The sequence below is a fragment of the Schistocerca cancellata genome, chromosome 12 (assembly GCF_023864275.1).
Source record: "Schistocerca cancellata isolate TAMUIC-IGC-003103 chromosome 12, iqSchCanc2.1, whole genome shotgun sequence".
NCBI lineage: Eukaryota > Metazoa > Arthropoda > Insecta > Orthoptera > Acrididae > Schistocerca > Schistocerca cancellata.
The window spans coordinates 28,450,314-28,456,313 of record NC_064637.1 but is presented as its reverse complement, the minus strand read 5'-3'; positions in this window follow the sequence as shown (position 1 = coordinate 28,456,313).

The following is a 6,000-nucleotide window of genomic DNA, read 5'->3' as shown; positions in this document are numbered from 1 at the left end:
AATGCAGTTGACATCCCTGCACACGCGTGTGCTTAACGTGTAACTGCGGGAAGTTTCATTGTTGTATGTCTGTTGGCTTATTGTTCAGTGCTGTATTGAGTAGAACGTTGTGTCGCACAGTTGGCGAACTTCGAGAGGGGATAGTTAGAGGAGCAATGCGCCTGCACTAAATTTTGCGTGAAACTCAAGAAAAACCGCCGCTCGAGGTAGCCGCGCAGTCTGCGGGGCCTTGCCACGGTTCGTGCGGCTGCCCCCGTCCGAGGTTAGAGACCTCCCTCGGGCATGGGTGTGTGGAAGTGGTGCAAGCCTAGGGACTGATGACCTCAGCAGTTTGGCCCCATAGGAACTTAAAAGCTAAACTCGAACACCTTTACAGACACACACCAAATGATGCAGGAAGCCTATGGTGATGAGTGCTTAAGCCGTACTCGGTGTTACGGATGGTTCACACGTTTTAAAAACGGCCGGACGGAAGACGATCCACGTGCTGGACGTCCTTCGACTTCTGCCAGCAACGCTTGTGTCAGGAACGTCAACGAAACTGTGCGTGCTGAACGAAGACTGACTGTCCGAGACATTGCAAAAGAATGTAACATTGCAGTTGGATCGTGAAATCCTAATACAGCATCTTGGAACGTATCTTGTTGCCGCCAAGTTCGTGTCACGGCTCATGAGTCAAGAGCAGAAAGACCTCCGCCTCGCAATCTGAGAAGAGCTTTAGGATCACCCAAATGAGAACGAGATGTTCCTTAAGAAAATTACAACTGGTGATGAGAACAAGGTTCTGTCTTCACAATGGGTAGGGACATGTTCTCAACGATCAAAAAATAAAAAAGCTTGTCAGGTCAGCTGGCCCTTGCAGACATTTTTTTTTATTTCCAAAGTTGAAAACCAAGTTGAGAGGACGAAGATTTGTAACGATAGACGCGCGGTCCAGCGAAAGGCCAACCAAGTCTGCTCCCGGAAGTGGAAACGGTGTTGGGAGCGGTGTATCAGTCGTGGGGGAGATCATATACAAATAAGTGGAGGTTAGCGTAGAGAAGTTCCAGAATTTTTTGAACAGACCTCGTAGACGAAAGGTAGTGAATACCGGAAAGTGGTCTGCAAATGTTCGTACGGTTGCGTTCGCTTCCATTCGCTGCTGTGGAAACTGGGCTTAATAATAATATTTCCGGTGTGAGATGTAGCTGGCAACTTTGTAAACGCTGAGCTGTTCGCCACCTACAGCCCAGGCAAAATTATTCTCTGAGGGACACATCATTATCTCCTTGGTGCCTGAAGTTGCTTCGGCCAAACTCCAACTCAATTGCCAGGCCGATAGCTCGTTATCCTACTCCTCTGCAAGTAACACTTCGTCTGAAACCATCTGTACGGTTATGTAGGTTAAGACACTGCAGCCACTCATAATGGTGGGTCCACGTTTGCGAGTAACTGACGAGAAAAGAAATTCTGAATTTTGTGTGACACTCGGTAGCATTAAGAAAGCTGAGTGGCATTATTTGGTTGTGAGGTGTAATGTAAATGATGATAGCTTCACATGTTGTGTTCGGATACCAAGATTTAAAGGCTTGAAGTCTCCTATTTCAGAAGTAAGGAGCGCAACAATCAAGTGATTTATGAGCAGTAAGTGCACAAATTTTTGCTCGGTTGATTTTAATTGGGGTTGCAATGTGCAGGTCAAGCAAGTGCCGTACTGTAGAGAGGTTGAGCAAGAGGAGCGTTTTTTAACAAGTGTTTATCCTTATTTTGGATAGTTAGCTTTCTTATCTGAGAAGTAGTTGCGGGTAGCACTTTAAATGCATTACGAATTCTTTCGTCATTCAGTCTAATATCGCCCCCCCCCCCCACACCCCTCTCTAACACACACACACACACACACACACACACACACACACACACACACACACACTAACTAAATATCCTCCACCTCTCATGATTTTAAAATTAAAAGTGCTCCTAGAAAAATTGTTCACTCTACAGTTTATTTATGTGCCAAAGTTAATGATAATGTGGGGGAGCGGGAGGGAAGGCCACAGACGGCAGGGAGGGGTGCTAGGGCAGGGGGTACTGGCAAATGTCTGATTGCACTCAGGAGCAATGGTCTAAGAAAGGCTGGGAACCACTGTTCAAGTGCCTGTGAATGTGTACTGAACATAAATGTGGAAAACTGCAACAACTCACTTTTTGAATTTTTTTAATTCGAGTTAACTAGTTTTGGAGCCGTTTCAGGATCATCTTCAAATGTGGCTCACAGAATGCGCGTCTTTATTTCTTTAGGGTGAATCTGGGTACTGGCTCTCTGACAAGAAGACAGAGAACTCTTTAATGTATCGCCACGAGCGGCAGTTACACGGCGACATGTATCGGGAAACAAAACCTCCTACTTACCGTGGCAGCGTGGGCGGTATTACAGTTACTATCCATCTGGCAACTTGCGTTTTAGTTGTCTGTTGGCCACTGGTCAATCTCTTTTCATTGTAAATATAAATACGAATTGTCACCATAAATCAACAGCATAACGTTTACTACAGATGTACATTACGAAGATCTTCACTTAAAAATACAGCATACTTTGCTCGGAAACAATTTTTTTTATTTTTGTGCGTATAACACGACGGCGTGCTGAGAAGATAATGACTCGGTCTGTTTTATTTGATAAAGTCAGTAACATTCTACATCTTTACTACGGATATCTGCTGCCCTCTGCTGCTAGAGGGCTCCGATTTTGCGTAACATAGCGGTGTGTGACGTGACTATGCTGGTGGGTGAGAAAGAGCTCACAAAACTAAAAGCAAGAATTCGAGGACTTTGTCCGCACATAGAGCACACTCTCCTTAAGCACGATAGTGCCAAACCACACACGAGCGCTGCGGCATCTGCAGCAATCCGACGTCCTTGGTTCACTGCCGTCGATCATCCTACACACAGTCTCGATTTTCGTCTTTGTGCAAAACTAAGAAAACCTTCGAGCACTTCAATTGTTTCAAGCGGTGCAAGCAGAGGTAAGGTTGTGGCTCTGTTAACACAGTCAAACATTATACTGTGACGGTATCAACAAAATAGTATCTAGTTGGGGAAATTGTGCTGGTTCCCAGGGTGAGTGTGTTGAGAAATAAATTTATAGACCTGAAGAATACAGATGCAGAATGTTAATGAAGTTTGTTTTATTTAAAAAGCGTTGCGAGTTTTCACATAAAACATCTGCAGACATTACTTTTCAGTACGTCTTCGTGAAGTGGATGTCTGAGAAAATACGTACATTGATCAAAATAAGTGTTGACATGAATGCTGTTAACAGCACTAGGTTCAAAAAATTTTAACTGTATGGCAATTGCAGATTAATTTTATTTGCAGCTAACGCGATTATATGAGTGGAGGAGTATTAGATTTAATGGTGAGCATTAATGTAATTTTTAAGCATTGCCTGTATTGTCATTCTTCCTCTCTAAGTGCCTCGTCCTCCAATAACACTGCCGGTAGGTAGCATGATCTGCTGTCCGTCCATGGTCTTTCAGAACATTGATTCAGTGCTGAACCCAAACTGCTGGTTTGAGTTATTTAGCCAGGATAATCCTGTGCGTCGTGGATCACGTATGCCATTAAACTTTCAAAAAAGTAGTTCAAATGGCTCTGAGCACTAGGGGACTTAACATCTGAGGTCATCAGTCCCCTACAACTTAGAACTAAAACCTAACTAACCTAAGGACATCACACACACCCATGCCCGAGGCAGGATTCGAACCTGCGACCGTAGCGATCGCGCGGTTCCAGACTGAAGCGCCTAGAACCGCTCGTCCACACTGGCCAGCCATTAATGTTTCCTTGAATTATTAATTTCAACAGGTTTTATTTATTGTTGCGGAATTGCGTTACCAAAACAATCGAGTTTTGCTCTCTGGGTGCTGTTGAGAATTTCTGCGTCTTCGTACCGCCATATTTTTGACTATATCTGTCGATGGAATCCTTAATATTTTTCGATACGACCGCATTTCAAATGCCTAATACAGTCCATGACTCAGCTCCATAGAGTAGGACACCGAACGTGTAACATCGAAGTAGTCGAGTGCGAATCCTAATGAGTGGCCTGAAGGTTCTCAGCAGTCGCCGCGGACTAAATGACTGCCGGGGACTTGGTGCATTGGCTATAACTTTTCTAGTAATTCTGGAGATTTTCCTTTGGACTAAGTACGAGGTCGTTCTTCGTTGCTTAGATCGTGCAGGTTTCAGAACGTTTGTGTTTCTATGGCTACACTACTAAATGTGTGTCCACCACCATATCAGTAGATATAATGAAACGGCGGCCCTCTTTCGTTATGTCTTACTAGGAGATTTCTCCAGCGGTAGGATCGACTTTTTGAAACCATCTATACGGTTATGTAGGTTAAGCACCCAAGTATCACACACTGCAGCCTTTCATCCTGGTGGGTCGACGTTTGCGAGGAACTGACGAGAAAAGAAATTCGAAATTTTGTGTGAGACTCGATAGCATGAAGAAAGCCGATTGACATAAGTTGGTTGTGAGGGCAATGGAAAGGATACTAGCTTGACATGCATGAGGTTGTGGGTTCGAATCTCACCAGAGAAAGAAATCTATTTTAGGTGTTTATCGAAGTGACATTGATAATCATTTTCATTCAATTGATGTAAATATAATTCTTTCTATTTCCACTCCTCGGACACGTGATTCAATAGTGATATGGACCTCTTCATTTGGTCTAATTTTTCTTCTTATCATAAAATACACATTCACAAAAATTCCGATTGGAAGAAGAATGATATAAAGAAAAATTAAAGAAAATGGAAAAGTTCATACGGCGATTAAAATTATGTGACAAAGGAATAGAATGAAAGAAATTACATTTAAAGCAATAAATTGAGTAAAAATAGGCATCAAAGTCATTTCGATAAAGATTTTAAAATAAAAAAAGTTACTGCACCTGACGAGGAATGGTTAAGCTTCTATCCTAACCATTATGACACGTAACCAAACTATGGAATACGACTTCCTTAACGCTATGTAGCATCACGCAAAATTCGGAAATCTTTTCCGTCAGTTACTTGCAAACGGAGGCCCACCTGGATACAGGGTCTGATACGGGGAATCTTGAGTTACACTACCGCTTATTTGGTTTCAAAAAGTCGATCCCACCGCTGGGGGGCTCTCCTTGTTAGTTTTAAGAGTAACAAACGGCACATTTTGAAAGAACAGTAATGTCGCAGTCCAATTGCGCCAAATAGCGGTGGCCCCTGCAAACTTGAAAGACGACTCAAGCAAAGGCAAAGAAAAGTTAACTGTAGCAAGTAACCTGGCAATGCTACACACACAAAAGACAACTGAACAACAAAGAAATATTAATAAGTTCACAGGAGAGCTTCTGTAAAGTTTGGAAGGTGGGAGACAAGGTACTGGCAAAGCTGTGAGGACGGGGCGTGAGTCGTGGTTGGGTAGCTCAGACGGTAGAGCACTTGCCCGCGAATGGGAAAGGTCCCGAGTTCGCGTCTCCGTCCCGCACCTAGTTTTAATCTGCCAGGAAGTTTCAATAATAATAATAATAGGTCCAGTCATATTAATGTGACCAACTCTTGTTTTCGTGTAAATACTCATAGACACCAGGTGATAGAATTGGTAGGTGATGAATGGGGGGGGGGGGGGGGGGAGGTGGAAGGCTGGAAACAGTGAAGTCGTTGTCATAATGCGTAAAAGGGGCGATTTGTGTGCCGTCCAACAGGGCATAATCGTTGCTTTCTTCCCAAGGGTGGAAGCATTTCCGAAACGGCAACATCTGTAATCTTTTCAAATGCCACTGTATGTAAAGTAAACCGTGCGTGGCAAAATCTCGGTATTCTAATCCGGCTCCGAGGTAACTGTGTTGCACTACGGGCAGTAGGCGACACAGGTGAGCGATAGCTGCAGATAAGTGTGCTGGCGAATAGACGTGCAACTTTTGTGCAGCTGACTGCCCAGACGAACCAAGGGCTGCCACCAATGTTTCCTCAACA